General features: G+C 52.0%; 1 pseudogene; it reads left to right on the forward strand.

Moving 5' to 3' along the window:
- Positions 1-15239: 15239 nt before the first annotated feature.
- LOC135565622 (protoheme IX farnesyltransferase, mitochondrial-like) overlaps positions 15240-22629 on the forward strand; it is a 109730-nt pseudogene continuing 102340 nt past the window's right edge.

Here is a 22629-nt window from a genome sequence, read left to right on the forward strand (position 1 = left end):
ATCATGGAGAGGAGGAGGAGGAGGAGACCCCACATCATGAAGAGTAGGAGAGGAGACCCAACATCATGGAGAGTTGGAGGAGGAGACCCACATCATGGAGAGGAGGAGGAGGAGACCCACATCATGGAGAGGAGGAGGAGGAGGAGAGGAGACCCCACATCACAGAGAGGAGGAGGAGGAGAGGAGACCCACATCACGGAGAGGAGGAGGAGGAGGAGACCCACGTCATGGATAGGAGGAGGAGAGGAGACCCCACATCATGGGAGGAGGAGGAGGAGAGGAGACCCAGAATCACGGAGAATAGGAGGAGGAGAACCCACATCACGGAGAGGAGGAGGAGGAGACCCCACATCACGGGAGAGGAGGAGGAGACCCCACATCATGGAAAGGAGGAGGAGGAGGAGAGGAGATCCCACATCATGGAGAGGAGGAGGAGACCTCACATCATGGAGAGGAGGAGGAGGAGACCCCACATCATGGAGAGAAGGAGGAGGAGACCCCACCTCATGGAGAGGGGGTGGAGAGGAGACCCCACATCATGGAGAGGAGGAGGAGGAGGAGACCCCACATAAAGGAGAGGAGGATGAGGAGACCCCACATCATGGAGAGGAAAAGGAAGAGATGAGATCATGCAGAGGAGGAGGAGACCCCACATCATGGAGAGGAGGAGAGGAGACCCAACATCATGGAGAGGAGGAGGAGGAGACCCTACATCATGGAGAGGAGGAGGAGACCCCACATCATGGAGAGGAGGAGGAGGAGAGGAGACCCCACCTCACGGAGAGGAGGAGGAGGAGAGGAGACCCCACATCACGGAGAGGAGATGGAGGAGACCCCACATCATGGAGAGGAAAAGGAAGAGATGAGACCCCACATCATGGAGAGGAGGAGGAGGAGACCCAACATCATGGAGTGGAGGAGGAGGAGACCCTACATCATGGAGAGGAGGAGGAGGAGGAGACCCCACATCATGGAGAGGAAAAGGAAGAGATGAGACCCCACATAATGGAGAGGAGGAGGAGGAGACCCAACATCATGGAGTGGAGGAGGAGGAGACCCTACATCATGGAGAGGAGGAGGAGGAGGAGACAGACCCCACATCATGGATAGGGGGAGGAGGAGACACCACATCATGGAGAGGAAAAGGATGATATGAAACCCCACATCATGGAGAGGAGCAGGAGGAGACCCCACATCATGGCATGGAAAAGGAAGAGATGAAACCCCACATCAAGGATAGGAGGAGGAGGAGATGAGACCCCACATCATGGGAGAGGAGGAGGAGGAGAGGAGACCCCACATCACGGAGAGGAGGAGGAGGAGGAGACCCCACATCATGGATAGGAGGGGGAGAGGAGACCCCACATCATGGAGAGGAGGAGGAGGAGAGGAGACCCAGAATCACGGAGAATAGGAGGAGGAGAACCCACATCACGGAGAGGAGGAGGAGGAGACCCCACATCACGGAGAGGAGGAGGAGGAGACCCCACATCATGGAAAGGAGGAGGAGGAGGAGAGGAGATCCCACATCATGGAGAGGAGGAGGAGACCTCACATCATGGAGAGGAGGAGGAGGAGACCCCACATCATGGAGAGGAGGAGAGGATGCCCCACATCATGGAGAGGAGGAGGAGAGGAGACCCCACATCATGGAGAGAAGGAGGAGGAGACCCCACCTCATGGAGAGGGGGTGGAGAGGAGACCCCACATCATGGAGAGGAGGAGGAGGAGGAGACCCCACATAAAGTAGAGGAGGATGAGGAGACCCCACATCATGGAGAGGAAAAGGAAGAGATGAGATCATGCAGAGGAGGAGGAGACCCCACATCATGGAGAGGAGGAGAGGAGACCCAACATCATGGAGAGGAGGAGGAGGAGACCCTACATCATGGAGAGGAGGAGGAGACCCCACATCATGGAGAGGAGGAGGAGAGAGGAGACCCCACATCACGGAGAGGAGGAGGAGGAGGAGACCCCACATCACGGAGAGGAGATGGAGGAGACCCCACATCATGGAGAGGAAAAGGAAGAGATGAGACCCCACATAATGGAGAGGAGGAGGAGGAGACCCAACATCATGGAGTGGAGGAGGAGGAGACCCTACATCATGCAGAGGAGGAGGAGGAGACCCCACATCATGGAGAGGAAAAGGAAGAGATGAGACCCCACATAATGGAGAGGAGGAGGAGGAGACCCAACATCATGGAGTGGAGGAGGAGGAGACGCTACATCATGGAGAGGAGGAGGAGGAGGAGACCCCACATCATGGATAGGGGGAGGAGGAGACACCACATCATGGAGAGGAAAAGGATGATATGAAACCCCACATCATGGAGAGGAGCAGGAGGAGACCCCACATCATGGCATGGAAAAGGAAGAGATGAGACCCCACATAATGGAGAGGAGGAGGAGGAGACCCAACATCATGGAGAGGAAAAGGAAGAGATGAGACCCCACATAATGGAGAGGAGGAGGAGGAGACCCAACATCATGGAGTGGAGGAGGAGCAGACCCTACATCATGGAGAGGAGGAGGAGGAGGAGACCCCACATCATGGATAGGGGGAGGAGGAGACACCACATCATGGAGAGGAAAAGGATGATATGAAACCCCACATCATGGAGAGGAGCAGGAGGAGACCCCACATCATGGCATGGAAAAGGAAGAGATGAAACCCCACATCAAGGATAGGAGGAGGAGGAGATGAGACCCCACATCATGGAGAGGAGGGGAAGAGACCACACATCATGGAGAGTAGGAGAGGAGACAAAACATCATGGAGAGTTGGAGGAGGAGACCCCACATCATGGAGAGGAGGAGGAGACCCCACATCATGGAGAGGAGGAGGAGGAGACCCCACATCATGGAGAGGAGGAGGAGGAGGAGAGGAGACCCCACATCACAGAGAGGAGGAGGAGGAGAGGAGACCCCACATCACGGAGAGGAGGAGGAGGAGACCCCACATAAAGGAGAGGAGGGTGAGGAGACCCCACATCACGGAGAGGAGGAGGAGGAGACCCCACATAAAGGAGAGGAGGAGAGGAGACCCCACATCACGGAGAGGAGGAGGAGGAGACCCCACATAAAGGAGAGGAGGTGGAGGAGACCCCACATCATGGAGAGGAGGAGGAGGAGACCCCACATAAAGGAGAGGAGGATGAGGAGACCCCACATCATGGAGAGGAAAAGGAAGAGATGAGATCATGCAGAGGAGGAGGAGACCCCACATCATGGAGAGGAGGAGAGGAGACCCAACATCATGGAGAGGAGGAGGAGGAGACCTTACATCATGGAGAGGAGGAGGAGACCCCACATCATGGGAGAGGAGGAGGGAGGAGAGGAGACCCCACCTCACGGAGAGGAGGAGGAGGAGAGGAGACCCCACATCACGGAGAGGAGATGGAGGAGACCCCACATCATGGAGAGGAAAAGGAAGAGATGAGACCCCACATAATGGAGAGGAGGGGAAGAGACCACACATCATGGAGAGTAGGAGAGGAGACCCAACATCATGGAGAGTTGGAGGAGGAGACCTCACATCATGGAGAGGAGGAGGAGGAGACCCCACATCATGGAGAGGAGGAGGAGGAGACCCCACATCATGGAGAGAAGGAGGAGGAGGAGAGGAGACCCCACATCACAGAGAGGAGGAGGAGGAGAGGAGACCCCACATCACGGAGAGGAGGAGGAGGAGACCCCACATCATGGAGAGGAGGAGGAGAGGAGACCCCACATCATGGAGAGGAGGAGGAGGAGAGGAGACCCAGAATCACGGAGAGTAGGAGGAGGAGAACCCACATCACGGAGAGGAGGAGGAGGAGACCCCACATCACGGAGAGGAGGAGGAGGAGACCGCACATCATGGAAAGGAGGAGGAGGAGGAGAGGAGATCCCACATCATGGAGAGGAGGAGGAGCAGAGGAGACCCCACATCACGCAGATGAGGAGGAGGAGGAGAGGAGATCCCACATCATGGAGGAGGAGACCCCACATCATGGAGAGGAGGAGGAGGAGACCCCACATCATGGAGAGGAGGAGAGGATGCCCCACATCATGGAGAGGAGGAGGAGAGGAGAACCCACATCATGGAGAGAAGGAGGAGGAGACCCCACCTCATGGAGAGGGGGTGGAGAGGAGACCCCACATCATGGAGAGGAGGAGGAGGAGGAGACCCCACATAAAGGAAAGGAGGAGGAGGAGACCCCACATCATGGAGAGGAAAAGGAAGAGATGAGATCATGCAGAGGAGGAGGAGACCCCACATCATGGAGAGTAGGACAGGAGACCCCACATCATGGAGAGGAGGAGGAGAAGACTCCACAACATGGAGAGGAGGAGGAGGATACCCCACATCATGGAGAGGAGGAGAGGAGACCCAACATCATTGAGAGGAGGAGGAGGAGACCTCACATCATGGAGAGGAGGAAGAGGAGACCCCACATCATGGAGAGGAGGAGGAGAATACCCCACATCATGGAGAGGAGGAGAAGGAGGAGGAGACCCCACATCATGGAGAGGAGGAGGAGGATACCTCACATCATGGAGAGGAGGAGGAGGAGACCCCACATCATGCAGAGGAGGAGGAGACCCCACATCATGGAGAGGAGGAGGAGAGGAGACCCCACATCATGGAGAGAAGGAGGAGGAGACCCCACCTCATGGAGAGGGGGTGGAGAGGAGACCACACATCATGGAGAGGAGTAGGAGGAGATCCCACATCATGGAGAGGAAAAGGAAGAGATGAGAACCCACATCATGGAGAGGAGGAGGAGGAGGAGACCCCACATCATGGAGTGGAGGAGAGGAGACCCCACATCATGGAGAGTAGGAGGAGGAGACCCCACATCATGGAGAGTAGGAGGAGGAGACCCCACATCATGGAGAGGAGGAGGAGGAGACCTCACATCATGGAGAGGAGGAGGAGACCCCAAATCATGGAGAGGAAGAGGAGACCACACATCATGGAGAGAAGGAGGAGGAGACCCCACATCATGGAGAGGTAAAGGAAGAGATGAGACCCCACATCATGGAGAGGAGGAGGAGGAGGAGACCCCACATCATGGAGAGGAGGAGATGAGACCCCACATCATGGAGAGGAGGAGGAGACCCCACATCATGGAGAGGAAGAGGAGACCACACATCATGGAGAGAAGGAGGAGGAGACCCCACATCATGGAGAGGTAAAGGAAGAGATGAGACCCCACATCATGGAGAGGAGGAGGAGACCCCACATCATGGATAGGAGGAGGAGGAGTCCCCACATCATGGAGAGGAAAAGGAAGAGATGAAACCCCACATCATGGTGAGGAGGAGGAGGAGAACGCACATCATGGAGAGGATGAGGAGGAGACCCCACATCATGGAGAAGAGGAGGAGGATACCCCACATCATGGAGGAGAGGAGACCCAACATCATTGAGAGGAGGAGGAGGAGACCCACATCATGGAGAGGAGGAAGAGGAGACCCACATCATGGAGAGGAGGAGGAGAATACCCCACATCATGGAGAGGAGGAGAAGGAGGAGGAGACCCCACATCATGGAGAGGAGGAGGAGGATACCCACATCATGGAGAGGAGGAGAGGAGACCCAACATCATGGAGAGGAGGAGGAGGAGACCCCACATCATGCAGAGGAGGAGGAGACCCCACATCATGGAGAGGAGGAGGAGAGGAGACCTCACATCATGGAGAGAAGGAGGAGGAGACCCCACCTCATGGAAAGGGGGTGGAGAGGAGACCACACATCATGGAGAGGAGTAGGAGGAGATCCCACATCATGGAGAGGAAAAGGAAGAGATGAGAACCCACATCATGGAGAGGAGGAGGAGGAGGAGACCCCACATCATGGAGTGGAGGAGGAGGAGACCCCTCATCATGGAGAGTAGGAGGAGGAGACCCCACAGCATGGAGAGGAGGAGAGGAGACCCCACATCATGGAGAGTAGGAGGAGGAGACCCCACATCATGGAGAGGAGGAGAGGAGACCCCACATCATGGAGAGTAGGAGGAGGATACCCCACATCATGGAGAGGAGGAGGAGGAGACCCATGCATCATGGAGAGGATTAGGAGACCCCACATCATGGAGAGTAGGACGAGGAGACCCCACAGCATGGAGAGGAGGAGAGGAGACCCCACATCATGGAGAGTAGGAGGAGGAGACCCCACATCATGGAGAGGAGGAGAGGAGACCCCACATCATGGAGAGTAGGAGGAGGAGACCCCACATCATGGAGAGTAGGAGGAGGAGACCCCACATCATGGAGAGGAGGAGGAGGAGACCTCACATCATGGAGAGGAGGAGGAGACCCCAAATCATGGAGAGGAAGAGGAGACCACACATCATGGAGAGAAGGAGGAGGAGACCCCACATCATGGAGAGGTAAAGGAAGAGATGAGACCCCACATCATGGAGAGGAGGAGGAGTCCCCACATCATGGAGAGGATGAGGAGGAGACCCCACATCATGCAGAGGAGGAGGAGGATACCCCACATCATGGAGAGGAGGAGAGGAGACCCAACATCATTGAGAGGAGGAGGAGGAGACCTCACATCATGGAGAGGAGGAAGAGGAGACCCACATCATGGAGAGGAGGAAGAGGAGACCCCACATCATGTAGAGGAGGAGGAGAAGACCCCACTTCATGGAGAGGAGGAGAGGAGACCCCACATCATGGAGAGTAGGAGGAGTAGACCCCACATCATGGAGAGGAGGAGGAGACCCCACATCATGGAGAGGTAAAGTAAGAGATGAGACCCCACATCATGGAGAGGAGGAGGAGACCCCACATCATGGAGAGGAGGAGGTGCAGACCCACATCATGGAGAGGAGGAGGAGACCCACATATTGGAGAGGAGGAGGAGACCCAACATATTGGAGAGGAGGAGGAGACCCCACATCATGGAGAGGAGGAGGAGGAGGAGGAGGAGGAGACCCACATCTTGGAGAGGAGGAAGAGGAGACCCCACATCATGGAGAGGAGGAGGAGAAGACCCCACATCATGGAGAGTAGGGGGAGGAGACCCATGCATCATGGAGAGGATTAGGAGACCACACATCATGGAGAGTAGGAGGAGGAGACCCCACATCATGGAGAGGAGGAGAGGAGACCCCACATCATGGAGAGTAGGAGGAGAAGACTCATACATCATGGAGAGGATTAGGAGACCCCACATCATGGAGAGTAGGAGGAGGAGACCCCTCATCATGGAGAGGAGGAGAGGAGACCCCACATCATGGAGAGTAGGAGGAGGATACCCCACATCATGGAGAGGAGGAGGAGGAGACCCATGCATCATGGAGAGGATTAGGAGACCCCACATCATGGAGAGTAGGACGAGGAGACCCCACAGCATGGAGAGGAGGAGAGAGACCCCACATCATGGAGAGTAGGAGGAGGAGACCCCACATCATGGAGAGGAGGAGAGGAGACCCCACATCATGGAGAGTAGGAGGAGGATAGACCCCACATCATGGAGAGGAGGAGGAGGAGACCCATGCATCATGGAGAGGATTAGGAGACCCCACATCATGGAGAGTAGGACGAGGAGACCCACAGCATGGAGAGGAGGAGAGGAGACCCCACATCATGGAGAGTAGGAGGAGGAGACCCCACATCATGGAGAGGAGGAGAGGAGACCCCACATCATGGAGAGTAGGAGGAGGAGACCCCACATCATGGAGAGTAGGAGGAGGAGACCCACATCATGGAGAGGAGGAGGAGACCCCACATCATGGAGAGGAGGAGGAGGAGGAGAGGAGACCCCACCTCACGGGAGGAGGAGGAGGAGAGGAGACCCCACATCACGGAGAGGAGATGGAGGAGACCCCACATCATGGAGAGGAGGAAGAGATGAGACCCCACATAATGGAGAGGAGGGGAAGAGACCCCACATCATGGAGAGGAGGAGAGGAGACCCAACATCATGGAGAGTTGGAGGAGGAGACCTCACATCATGGAGGAGGAGGAGGAGACCCCACATCATGGAGAGGAGGAGGAGGAGACCCCACATCATGGAGAGAAGGAGGAGGAGGAGAGGAGACCCACATCATGGAGAGGAGGAGGAGGAGGAGACCCCACATCATGGAGAGGAGGAGGAGGAGACCCCACATCATGGAGAGGAGGAGGAGAGGAGACCCCACATCATGGAGAGGAGGAGGAGGAGAGGAGACCCAGAATCACGGAGAGTAGGAGGAGGAGAACCCACATCACGGAGAGGAGGAGGAGGAGACCCCACATCACGGAGAGGAGGAGGAGGAGACCGCACATCATGGAAAGGAGGAGGAGGAGGAGAGGAGATCCCACATCATGGAGAGGAGGAGGAGCAGAGGAGACCCCACATCACGCAGATGAGGAGGAGGAGGAGAGGAGATCCCACATCATGGAGAGGAGGAGGAGACCCCACATCATGGAGAGGAGGAGGAGGAGACCCCACATCATGGAGAGGAGGAGAGGATGCCCCACATCATGGAGAGGAGGAGGAGAGGAGAACCCACATCATGGAGAGAAGGAGGAGGAGACCCCACCTCATGGAGAGGGGGTGGAGAGGAGACCCCACATCATGGAGAGGAGGAGGAGGAGGAGACCCCACATAAAGGAAAGGAGGAGGAGGAGACCCCACATCATGGAGAGGAAAAGGAAGAGATGAGATCATGCAGAGGATGAGGAGACCCCACATCATGGAGAGGATGAGAGGAGACCCCACATCATGGAGAGGAGGAGAGGAGACACAACATCATGGAGATTAGGAGGAGGAGACCTCACATCATGGAGAGGAGGAGAGGAGACCCAACATCATGGAGAGTAGGAGGAGGAGACCCCAAATCATGGAGAGGAGGAGGAGGAGACTCCACATCATGGAGAGGAGTAGGAGACCCCACATCATGGAGAGGAAAAGGAAGAGATGAGATCATGCAGAGGAGGAGGAGACCCCACATCATGGAGAGTAGGACAGGAGACCCCACATCATGGAGAGGAGGAGGAGAAGACCCCACAACATGGAGAGGAGGAGGAGGAGACCACACATCATGGAGAGGAGGAGATGAGACCCCACATCATGGAGAGTAGGAGGAGGAGACCCCACAAGATGGAGAGGAGGAGGAGGAGACCCCACATCATGGACAGGAGGAGGAGGAGACCCCACATCATGGAGAGGAGGAGGAGACCCCACATCATGGAGAGGAGGAGGAGGAGACCCCACATCATGGAGAGGAGGAGGAGACCCCACATCATGGAGAGGTAAAGGAAGAGATGAAACCCCACATCATGGAGAGGTAAAGGAAGAGATGAGACCCCACATCATGGAGAGGAGGAGGAGGAGACCCCACATCATGGAGAGGAGGAGGAGACCCCAAATCATGGAGAGGAAGAGGAGACCACACATCATGGAGAGAAGGAGGAGGAGTCCCCACATCATGGAGAGGAAAAGGAAGAGATGAAACCCCGCATCATGGAGAGGAGGAGGAGGAGGAGAACGCACATCATGGAGAGGATGAGGAGGAGACCCCACATCATGGAGAAGAGGAGGAGGAGACCCCACATCATGGAGAGTAAAAGGAAGACATGAGACCCCACATCATGCAGAGGAGGAGGAGGATACCCCACATCATGGAGAGGAGGAGAGGAGACACAACATCATTGAGAGGAGGAGGAGGAGACCTCACATCATGGAGAGGAGGAGAGGATCCCCCACATCATGGAGAGGAGGAGGAGAGGAGACCCCACATCATGGAGAGAAGGAGGAGGAGACCCCACCTCATGGAGAGCGGGTGGAGAGGAGACCCCACATCATGGAGAGGAGGAGGAGAAGACCCCACAACATGGAGAGGAGGAGGAGGAGACCACACATCATGGAGAGGAGACCCCACATCATGGAGAGTAGGAGGAGGAGACCCCACATCATGGAGAGGAGGAGGAGGAGACCCCACATCATGGAGAGGAGGAGGAGACCCCATATCATGGAGAGGAAGAGGAGACCACACATCATGGAGAGAAGGAGGAGGAGACCCCACATCATGGAGAGGAGGAGAATGAGACCCCACATCATGGAGAGGAGGAGGAGGAGACCCCACATCATGGAGAGAAGGAGGAGGAGGAGAGGAGACCCCACATCAGGAAGAGGAGGAGGAGGAGAGGAGACCCCACATCATGGAGAGGAGGAGGAGGACGAGACCCCACATCATGGAGAGGAGGACGAGAGGAGACCCGACATCATGGAGAGGAGGAGGAGGAGGAGAGGAGATCCCACATCATGGAGAGGAGGAGGAGACCCCACATCATGGAGAGGATGAGGAGGAGACCCCACATCATGGAGAGGAGGAGAAGATGCCCCACATCATGTAGAGGAGGAGGAGAGGAGACCCCACATCATGGAGAGAAGGAGGAGGAGACCCCACCTCATGGAGAGGGGGTGGAGAGGAGACCCCACATCATGGAGAGGAGGAGGAGGAGGAGACCCCACATAAAGGAGAGAAGGATGAGGAGACGCCACATCATGGAGAGGAAAAGGAAGGGATGAGATCATGCAGAGGAGGAGGAGACCCCACATCATGGAGAGGAGGAGAGGAGACCCAACATCATGGAGAGTAGGAGGAGGATACCCCACATCATGGAGAGGAGGAGAGGAGACCCAACATCATGGAGAGTAGGAGGAGGAGACCCCACATCATGGAGAGTAAAAGGAAGAGATGAGATCATGCAGAGGAGGAGGAGACCCCACATCATGGAGAGTAGGACAGGAGACCCCACATCATGGAGAGGAGGAGGAGAAGACTCCACAACATGGAGAGGAGGAGGAGGAGACCCCACATCATGGAGAGGAGGAGATGAGACCCCACATCATGGAGAGGAGGAGCAGACCCCACATCATGGAGAGGAAGAGGAGACCACACATCATGGAGAGAAGGAGGAGGAGACCCCACATCATGGAGAGGTAAAGGAAGAGATGAGACCCCACATCATGGAGAGGAGGAGGAGACCCCACATCATGGATAGGAGGAGGAGGAGTCCCCACATCATGGAGAGGAAAAGGAAGAGATGAAACCCCACATCATGGTGAGGAGGAGGAGGAGAACGCACATCATGGAGAGGATGAGGAGGAGACCCCACATCATGGAGAAGAGGAGGAGGATACCCCACATCATGGAGAGGAGGAGAGGAGACCCAACATCATTGAGAGGAGGAGGAGGAGACCTCACATCATGGAGAGGAGGAAGAGGAGACCCCACATCATGGAGAGGAGGAGGAGAATACCCCACATCATGGAGAGGAGGAGAAGGAGGAGGAGACCCCACATCATGGAGAGGAGGAGGAGGATACCCCACATCATGGAGAGGAGGAGAGGAGACCCAACATCATGGAGAGGAGGAGGAGGAGACCCCACATCATGCAGAGGAGGAGGAGACCCCACATCATGGAGAGGAGGAGGAGAGGAGACCCCACATCATGGAGAGAAGGAGGAGGAGACCCCACCTCATGGAGAGGGGGTGGAGAGGAGACCACACATCATGGAGAGGAGTAGGAGGAGATCCCACATCATGGAGAGGAAAAGGAAGAGATGAGAACCCACATCATGGAGAGGAGGAGGAGGAGGAGACCCCACATCATGGAGTGGAGGAGAGGAGACCCAACATCATGGAGAGTAGGAGGAGGAGACCCCACATCATGGAGAGGAGGAGAGGAGACCCCACATCATGGAGAGTAGGAGGAGGAGACCCCACATCATGGAGAGTAGGAGGAGGAGACCCCACATCATGGAGAGGAGGAGGAGGAGACCTCACATCATGGAGAGGAGGAGGAGACCCCAAATCATGGAGAGGAAGAGGAGACCACACATCATGGAGAGAAGGAGGAGGAGACCCCACATCATGGAGAGGTAAAGGAAGAGATGAGACCCCACATCATGGAGAGGAGGAGGAGGAGGAGACCCCACATCATGGGAGAGGAGGAGATGAGACCCCACATCATGGAGAGGAGGAGGAGACCCCACATCATGGAGAGGAAGAGGAGACCACACATCATGGAGAGAAGGAGGAGGAGACCCCACATCATGGAGAGGTAAAGGAAGAGATGAGACCCCACATCATGGAGAGGAGGAGGAGACCCCACATCATGGATAGGAGGAGGAGGAGTCCCCACATCATGGAGAGGAAAAGGAAGAGATGAAACCCCACATCATGGTGAGGAGGAGGAGGAGAACGCACATCATGGAGAGGATGAGGAGGAGACCCCACATCATGGAGAAGAGGAGGAGGATACCCCACATCATGGAGAGGAGGAGAGGAGACCCAACATCATTGAGAGGAGGAGGAGGAGACATCACATCATGGAGAGGAGGAAGAGGAGACCCCACATCATGGAGAGGAGGAGGAGAATACCCCACATCATGGAGAGGAGGAGAAGGAGGAGGAGACCCCACATCATGGAGAGGAGGAGGAGGATACCCCACATCATGGAGAGGAGGAGGAGGAGACCCAACATCATGGAGAGGAGGAGGAGGAGACCCCACATCATGCAGAGGAGGAGGAGACCCACATCATGGAGAGGGAGGAGGAGAGGAGACCCCACATCATGGAGAGAAGGAGGAGGAGACCCCACCTCATGGAGAGGGGGGTGGAGAGGAGACACACATCATGGAGAGGAGTAGGAGGAGATCCCACATCATGGAGAGGAAAAGGAAGAGATGAGAACCCACATCATGGAGAGGAGGAGGAGGAGGAGACCCACATCATGGAGTGGAGGAGGAGGAGACCCACATCATGGGAGGAGGAGGATACCCACATCAGGAGGAGGAGGGAGACCCATGCATCATGGAGAGGATTAGGAGACCCCACATCATGGAGAGTAGGACGAGGAGACCCACAGCATGGAGAGGAGGAGAGGAGACCCCACATCATGGAGAGTAGGAGGAGGAGACCCCACATCATGGAGAGGAGGAGAGGAGACCCCACATCATGGAGAGTAGGAGGAGGATACCCCACATCATGGAGAGGAGGAGGAGGAGACCCATGCATCATGGAGAGGATTAGGAGACCCCACATCATGGAGAGTAGGACGAGGAGACCCCACAGCATGGAGAGGAGGAGAGGAGACCCCACATCATGGAGAGTAGGAGGAGGAGACCCCACATCATGGAGAGGAGGAGAGGAGACCCCACATCATGGAGAGTAGGAGGAGGAGACCCCACATCATGGAGAGTAGGAGGAGGAGACCCCACATCATGGAGAGGAGGAGGAGGAGACCTCACATCATGGAGAGGAGGAGGAGACCCCAAATCATGGAGAGGAAGAGGAGACCACACATCATGGAGAGAAGGAGGAGGAGACCCCACATCATGGAGAGGTAAAGGAAGAGATGAGACCCCACATCATGGAGAGGAGGAGGAGTCCCCACATCATGGAGAGGATGAGGAGGAGACCCCACATCATGCAGAGGAGGAGGAGGATACCCCACATCATGGAGAGGAGGAGAGGAGACCCAACATCATTGAGAGGAGGAGGAGGAGACCTCACATCATGGAGAGGAGGAAGAGGAGACCCACATCATGGAGAGGAGGAAGAGGAGACCCCACATCATGTAGAGGAGGAGGAGAAGACCCCACTTCATGGAGAGGAGGAGAGGAGACCCCACATCATGGAGAGTAGGAGGAGTAGACCCCACATCATGGAGAGGAGGAGGAGACCCCACATCATGGAGAGGTAAAGTAAGAGATGAGACCCCACATCATGGAGAGGAGGAGGAGACCCCACATCATGGAGAGGAGGAGGTGCAGACCCCACATCATGGAGAGGAGGAGGAGACCCCACATATTGGAGAGGAGGAGGAGACCCAACATATTGGAGAGGAGGAGGAGACCCCACATCATGGAGAGGAGGAGGAGGAGGAGGAGGAGACCCCACATCTTGGAGAGGAGGAAGAGGAGACCCCACATCATGGAGAGGAGGAGGAGAAGACCCCACATCATGGAGAGTAGGGGGAGGAGACCCATGCATCATGGAGAGGATTAGGAGACCACACATCATGGAGAGTAGGAGGAGGAGACCCCACATCATGGAGAGGAGGAGAGGAGACCCCACATCATGGAGAGTAGGAGGAGAAGACTCATACATCATGGAGAGGATTAGGAGACCCCACATCATGGAGAGTAGGAGGAGGAGACCCCTCATCATGGAGAGGAGGAGAGGAGACCCCACATCATGGAGAGTAGGAGGAGGATACCCCACATCATGGAGAGGAGGAGGAGGAGACCCATGCATCATGGAGAGGATTAGGAGACCCCACATCATGGAGAGTAGGACGAGGAGACCCCACAGCATGGAGAGGAGGAGAGGAGACCCCACATCATGGAGAGTAGGAGGAGGAGACCCCACATCATGGAGAGGAGGAGAGGAGACCCCACATCATGGAGAGTAGGAGGAGGAGACCCCACATCATGGAGAGAGGAGGAGGAGACCCCACATCATGGAGAGGAGGAGGAGGAGACCTCACATCATGGAGAGGAGGAGGAGACCCCAAATCATGGAGAGGAAGAGGAGACCACACATCATGGAGAGAAGGAGGAGGAGACCCCACATCATGGAGAGGTAAAGGAAGAGATGAGACCCCACATCATGGAGAGGAGGAGGAGTCCCCACATCATGGAGAGGATGAGGAGGAGACCCCACATCATGCAGAGGAGGAGGAGGATACCCCACATCATGGAGAGGAGGAGAGGAGACCCAACATCATTGAGAGGAGGAGGAGGAGACCTCACATCATGGAGAGGAGGAAGAAGAGACCCACATCATGGAGAGGAGGAAGAGGAGACCCCACATCATGTAGAGGAGGAGGAGAAGACCCCACTTCATGGAGAGGAGGAGAGGAGACCCCACATCATGGAGAGTAGGAGGAGTAGACCCCACATCATGGAGAGGAGGAGGAGACCCCACATCATGGAGAGGTAAAGTAAGAGATGAGACCCCACATCATGGAGAGGAGGAGGAGACCCCACATCATGGAGAGGAGGAGGTGCAGACCCCACATCATGGAGAGGAGGAGGAGACCCCACATATTGGAGAGGAGGAGGAGACCCAACATATTGGAGAGGAGGAGGAGACCCCAAATCATGGAGAGGAGGAGGAGGAGGAGGAGGAGGAGGAGGAGACCCCACATCTTGGAGAGGAGGAAGAGGAGACCCCACATCATGGAGAGGAGGAGGAGAAGACCCCACATCATGGAGAGTAGGGGGAGGAGACCCATGCATCATGGAGAGGATTAGGAGACCCCACATCATGGAGAGTAGGAGGAGGAGACCCCACATCATGGAGAGGAGGAGAGGAGACCCCACATCATGGAGAGTAGGAGGAGAAGACTCATACATCATGGAGAGGATTAGGAGACCCCACATCATGGAGAGTAGGAGGAGGAGACCCCTCATCATGGAGAGGAGGAGAGGATACCCCACATCATGGAGAGTAGGAGGAGGATACCCCACATCATGGAGAGGAGGAGGAGGAGACCCATGCATCATGGAGAGGATTAGGAGACCCCACATCATGGAGAGTAGGACGAGGAGACCCCACAGCATGGAGAGGAGGAGAGGAGACCCCACATCATGGAGAGTAGGAGGAGGATACCCCACATCATGGAGAGGAGGAGGAGGAGACCCCGCGTCATGGAGAGGAGGAGGAGACCCCACATATTGGAGAGGAGAAGGAGACCCCACAAATTGGAGAGGAGGAGGAGACCACACATCATGGAGAGGAGGAGGAGGAGGAGACCCCACATCTTGGAGTGAAGGAGGAGACCCCACATATTGGAGAGGAGGAGGAGACCCCACATCATGGAGAGTAGGAGGAGGAGACCCCACTTCATGGAGAGGAGGAGAGGAGACCCCACGTCATGGAGAGTAGGAGGAGGAGAACCCACATCATGGAGAGGAGGAGAAGAGACCCCACATTGTGGAGAGGAGGAGGAGACCCCACATCATGGAGAGAAGGAGGAGACCCCCATCATGGAGAGGAGGAGGATACCTCACATCATGGAGAGGAGGAGGAGACCCCACATCATGGAGAAGAGGAGGAGGAGACCACACATCATGGAGAGGAGGAGGTGCAGACCCCACGTCATGGAGAGGAGGAGGAGACCCCACATCATGGAGAGGAGGAGGAGACCCCACATATTGGAGTGAAGGAGGAGACCCCACATATTGGAGAGGAGGAGGAGACCCCAGATCATGGAGCGGAGGAGGAGACCCCACATCATGTAGAGGAGAAGGAGACCCCACATATTGGAGAGGAGGAGGAGACCCCACATCAAGCAGTGGATCTCTTTTATGAATTTCATTCACAGGAGGTTGGCAGCACCTTCATTGGGGAGGACGGGCTCATTGTGATGCCTGGCGCGGATTAAGTGGAATGTTATCAAACCTATGGTTTCCATGGTTTCCATTTATTTGATGCCATTCTATTTACTCCGTTCCAAACATTATTGTGAACTGTCCTCCCCTCAGCAGCCTCCACTGGTTTCATTGAGCACAAAAGGCACTGTGCTGTGATCCAATCAGATCTGGGTATCCCATCCCATTCCAGCCATCCCATTTCCCTGATTCATCTCATTCATTACAGCTTCCTGCAGGGGACTGATGGCAATAATACACAGAAGGATTGCAATTCCAAATGGCACCCTATTCCCTAGGCCATCTACGGGCTCTGGTCAAAAGTAGTGCACTACATTGTGTGTGTGTGTGTGTGTGTGTGTGTGTGTGTGTGTGTGTGTGTGTGTGTGTGTGTGTGTGTGTTGAGCTGGAACCTTACCTCTGGCCCTGGAGTTTCAGTGGAGCAGTCCCCGCCCCTATTTCCAGTGCAGTTGAGATGAGTGACATACAGCCCCAGTATAACATTATAGGGCCTCTCACGTTAACAATCAGACTTATTAATAACCATGAGGAGCAGAGCTGGCTGCCCTGCCTGTCGGGGTTAATTATGGGAATAATATTTGTTTATATAATTTAGGGATAATTCATCCTGATCCAATGCAATAGAAAGGCTTGGACAGAGGAGAGTACCGCAGGGGAATTATTTCCAATATTCAGATCTCCCCATTTCCCCGGCTGGCCGTGAGGGCAAAAGGAGAGGTAATACTGTGGTCAGTGTTGTTGACCTGGATAGCATGGTTTAGATTTGAGGTACTGTGTGGAAATTTCATTCAAGGTACAACTCCCAATAGCCAACAAACACTCTCTCCTGAATATCCAGATAGCTCAGGGATGGGGAGGACTGACATACACGTTGCTCCTGATGAGATACCTCCTCTGGCAGATACCCCTGATGGAGGCACTGTCCAAGGGGACAGAGAAACAACGACAGGACAATGGGAAGGAGACTTCCCTACCATCGACTTCTCTACCATCACATGTTCTTCCTAACAGACATTGGAAACCAGGACAGATGAAGAACGGTAGAATGGCCTTGACAGCAACAGACAATGGCAAAACAACAAGAAATTGGGTTGGTGCAGAAAATCCGGACATCTGTTACCAACTGGGGTAGGTACAATGAAGAAACTACCCCAGAATCAAACATTGACCCAAAATATGTAAAAGTAATAAAAAATGGCTGGTATAAGTGGGCTCAGTGGGCCAGCCAAAAAAAACATAGAATAGATAATTGTATAATGTGTAGAAAATCCCCCATGACAGGCATATTAATTGTATACTGTGTAGAAAATCCCTCATGACAGGCATATTAATTGTATACTGTGTAGAAAATCACCCATGACAGGCATATTAATTGTATACCGTGTAGAAAATCCCCCATGACAGGCATATTAATTGTATACTGTGTAGAAAATCCCCCATGACAGGCATATTAATTGTATACCGTGTAGAAAATCCCCCATGACAGGCATATTAATTGTATACTGTGTAGAAAATCCCCCATGACAGGCATATTAATTGTATACTGTGTAGAAAATCCCCCATGACAGGCATATTAATTGTATACTGTGTAGAAAATTCCCCATGACAGGCATATTAATTGTATTCTGTGTAGAAAATCCCCCATGACAGGCATATTAATTGTATACTGTGTAGAAAATCCCCCATGACAGGCATATTAATTGTATACTGTGTAGAAAATCCCCCATGACAGGCATATTAATTGTATTCTGTGTAGAAAATCCCCCATGACAGGCATATTAATTGTATTCTGTGTAGAGAAAATCCCCCATGACAGGCATATTAATTGTATACTGTGTAGAAAATCCCCATGACAGGCATATTAATTGTATTCTGTGTAGAAAATCCCCATGACAGGCATATTAATTGTATACTGTGTAGAAAATCCCCCATGACAGGCATATTAATTGTATACTGTGTAGAAAATCCCCCATGACAGGCATATTAATTGTATACTGTGTAGAAAATCCCCCATGACAGGCATATTAATTGTATTCTGTGTAGAAAATCCCCCATGACAGGCATATTAATTGTATAATGTGTAGAAAATCCCCCATGACAGGCATATTAATTGTATACTGAATCTGCGACGTTTGAGGTTTGTGCAAATGTTGCAAACTAGACTTGTTCATCATGCTGATATGTTCATCATGCTGACCCAATTGTCTGTGCTACAGTTGAAGTTGGAAGTTTACATACACCTTAGCCAAATACATTTATACTCAGTTTTCACAATTCCTGACATTTAATCCTAGCAACAATTCCCTGTCTTAGGTCAGTTAGGATCAACACTTTATTTTAAGTATATGAATTGTCAGAATAATAGTAGAGAAAATTATTTATTTCAGCTTTTACTTATTTCAAAACATTCCCAGTGGGTCAGAAGTTTACATACACTCAATTAGTATTTGGTAGCATTGCTTTTAACTTGTTTAACTTGGGTCAAACATTTTGGGTAGTCTTCCACAAGTTTCCCACAATAAGTTGGGTGAATTTTGACCTATTCCTCCTGACAGAGCTGGTAGGCTAATGTCATTCTGCAAATCCAATTACAACTAACCACAGGCTGTTTTAATTAGAACAACAAATTAACTGAATTAATTCATTTTCAATCAAAATTATTATATAAATGACATATTCAAACAGCTAGTGGTCAAACATTCCTAAACAATAGAGTAGACGTGTGGGTGTTTGTTCATTTGTTTTGCACAAATAGGCCTTGAGGCCTTGTGTATTTTTTTATTTTAATAAAGAAAATTCAGTTAAGAATTACGTCTCTGCCTTTTTTAATTTGTTTACAGAAAAACATGAAATCGAGTTTTATATATATAATATATATATTGTGAATCGTCCAAACCTCTGAAAAAAAATTGAGATATGACTTTTAGGCCACATCGCCAAGGCCTACTTCATGGCGTTACTTTTTCACCGTGACCGGCAATCAGTTTTCCCACCAATGATTTTTTACCACTACATCACTGACTACCGGTAGGCCTATTTGATGTTCATGGTAAGACACATTGTAGCCTAGTCTAGTCAGTTGACTGTGTTAGGGTGAACATCATGTTTTTCACGGGACAGTTTCTGCCCCATTACATGTCTTGACTTTTCAGGATACAAAAAAGGTCAATTTGTCATCAAGACGCATCAATTAATGAAGGACTAATCAATGGCAATCACTGAATGCACACCTTTTTGTGTTTTGTAAAAAGATGTCTACTTCCGTTCATCAGAGTGTACATGCATTGCACTGTTTGGATTATTTTTGAATGGACGGTCATGCACATGTAACATACATTTTGAAGTCATTTGTTTGACAATCAGATGAAAGCATCATGACTGGTTGTGTTCTTGCCACTATAAAAGGTAATTCACCATTAAACTCTGGCCCATAACATTTTCCGTGCAGTGCAATCACCCCCCTACCCCACCCACATTGTAATTCACATTCTGTCCATCCTATATCAACGATGTTTGGACAGGACAATGAGACTGTCATCAAGACATCGCCCAAACCTAACACACACAGGATTAACTATATTATAATTGCAGCCCGAGTCATGGGCAGTCACTTCTTATTGATAAAAAAACAACGAGCAAGATATGACATTTTAGCGTCTCAGTTGCATGAATGGAAATGGACTTCTACATGTACACTCTGATGAATGGAAATAGACATGTGTTTACTAAACACAAAAAGGTGTACGTTCAGTGCCACCTAACCATGTTGTGTGCCAATGTGAACGTATGATTTTCACTGCCTGTATGTTCAAAGGAGGAATATCTGCCATAATGTGCCAATGACAGACCGCCTTTATCTCCTTTATCTTCTTGAGGAGTAACAATGTCTTCTCTCAGAGAGCTGAACCTAGGCAGACAGCCATCTTGACCGTCCTGCAGGACCATCGTGGTGGTGTGGACAGACAGAACCAGCAGGTCCCAACCATTGACCATATGCCTGTGGTGACCGTTGTCACACCACCTCCGAACAGCCAGAGAGCGCAACCACAAATGTGACCAAAACACCTGTCTCAAGTCCTATCTCGACTGTGGCAGCACAGGAGATATTTGGTCTGTTGAAACCAACATCCAGCAAGGCTGTGTCACCACCACGGTCTTCCAGCACAGCAGAGTCTGGGACTGAGATGTTAGAGGTGCCCCATCTGCGGGTGGAATCTGATGAAGCCAGGGAGGCTCGGCTGGACAGGCAGTGGACGGTGCTGACGGTGGACATGGCTGAACTTCCAGTCAAAATCAAACTCACAGGTATGACATGGACCAGGAACATGTATCAGTGTTTCTTAATGTTTGTGCATATCCTTGATAAAAAAATATTTGGCCTAGGGCATTGCTTCCCCTTTCACAAAGATGGGAACTTTTACCACAGAGAGAAAAATGAGCCAGATGTTTCACTGGATGTATAAATGTTAAGCATCAGCTTGGCGTTCCCATTCTCTACCAAATATGGTGATGTGAGGAAGCCCAGTGGCCGGCAGTGGGAGAAGATGGAGCCAGATGGATTTTGGCCGACATTTTGGAAATGTTCACATCGATTAAACGTTTTATTGCAATACAGTTTCCTGTTCCTGAAACTAAAATCTAGTTTATATCTAACAGAGTAGAAAAAGTTCTGAAGACTCTATCCTCGCCCCCTCCCCCTTTTTAATATTTTTGCCAAATTTTCTAAAAATTATGTTTAAGAGTGCAAGGGCGAATTTTGTTATTTCAAACTTGCACTCCAGAGTAGGCGTTCCCTTATGGAAATATGCAAATATATTCTAGAACGCACCAATAGGATCTCGCAAGCTCGTGCTTGGTTCTGCCCCCTTCCTTGCTTGTTCTGCCCACTATGACTAATTTGCTCCCATTGGAAACGACAGGCTGTGGTCTACCTGGGGTTAGTTATAAAAATATTTGCTTATAGCGTTCGCATGTACTGCTCTGCCAGTAATTGCCCAAATCTGCTTGTGTGTCGGTATGATATTAATGTTGTTGTTTCAGGGTTAGTACTGTGGACAACAGCAGCTGGTTTTGCCATGGGTCCAGTACGCTTTGACCCTGCCACCTTCTTCCTGGCATCCACTGGGTCAGGGCTCGCCTTCTGCATCGCCAATTCCATCAACCAGGTCAGTTACGTCAAAATCAAATAGAATTGTATTTGTCATATGCTCCGAATACAACGAGTGAAATGCTTGCTTATGAGCCCTTCCCAACAATGCAGAGTAGTAACACGAGGAATTAAATAAAATACACAAGATTGGAGCTATATACAGGGATTTCCAGTACTAGATCAATGTGGAGCTATATACAGGGAGAACCAGTACAAGATCAATGTGGAGCTATATACAGAGAGTAACAGTACCAGATCAATGTGGAGCTATATACAGGGAGTACCAGATCAATGTGGAGCTATATACAGGGAGTACCAGATCAATGTTGAGTTATATACAGGCAGTACCAGTACCATATCAATGTGGAGCTATATACAGGGACTAACAGTACCAGATCAATGTAGAGCTATATACAGGAAGTACCAGATACATGTAGAGCTATATACAGGGTTTCTAGTACTAGATCGACGTGGAGCTATATACAGGAAGTACCAGTACTAGATCAATGTGGAGCTATATACAGGGAGTACCAGATCATTGTGGAGCTATATACAGGGAGGACCAGATCAATGTGGAGTTATATACAGGGAGTACCAGTACTAGATCAATGTGGAGCTAAATACAGGGAGTACCAGTACCAGATCAATGTGGAGCTAAATACAGGGAGTACCAGATCAATGTGAAGTTATTTACAGGGAGTACCAGTACTAGATCAATGTGGAGCTAAATACAGGGAGTACCAGATCAATGTGAAGTTATTTACAGGGAGTACCAGTACTAGATCAATGTGGAGCTAAATACAGGGAGTACCAGATCAATGTGGAGTTATTTACAGGGAGTACCAGTACTAGATCAATGTGGAGCTAAATACAGGGAGTACCAGATCAATGTGAAGTTATTTACAGGGAGTACCAGTACCAGATCAATGTGGAGCTAAATACAGGGAGTACCAGATCAATGTGAAGTTATTTACAAGGAGTACCAGTACTAGATCAATGTGGAGCTAAATACAGGGAGTACCAGATCAATGTGAAGTTATTTACAGGGAGTACCAGTACCAGATCAATGTGGAGCTAAATACAGGGA

The sequence above is a fragment of the Oncorhynchus nerka genome, linkage group LG28 (assembly GCF_034236695.1).
Source record: "Oncorhynchus nerka isolate Pitt River linkage group LG28, Oner_Uvic_2.0, whole genome shotgun sequence".
NCBI lineage: Eukaryota > Metazoa > Chordata > Actinopteri > Salmoniformes > Salmonidae > Oncorhynchus > Oncorhynchus nerka.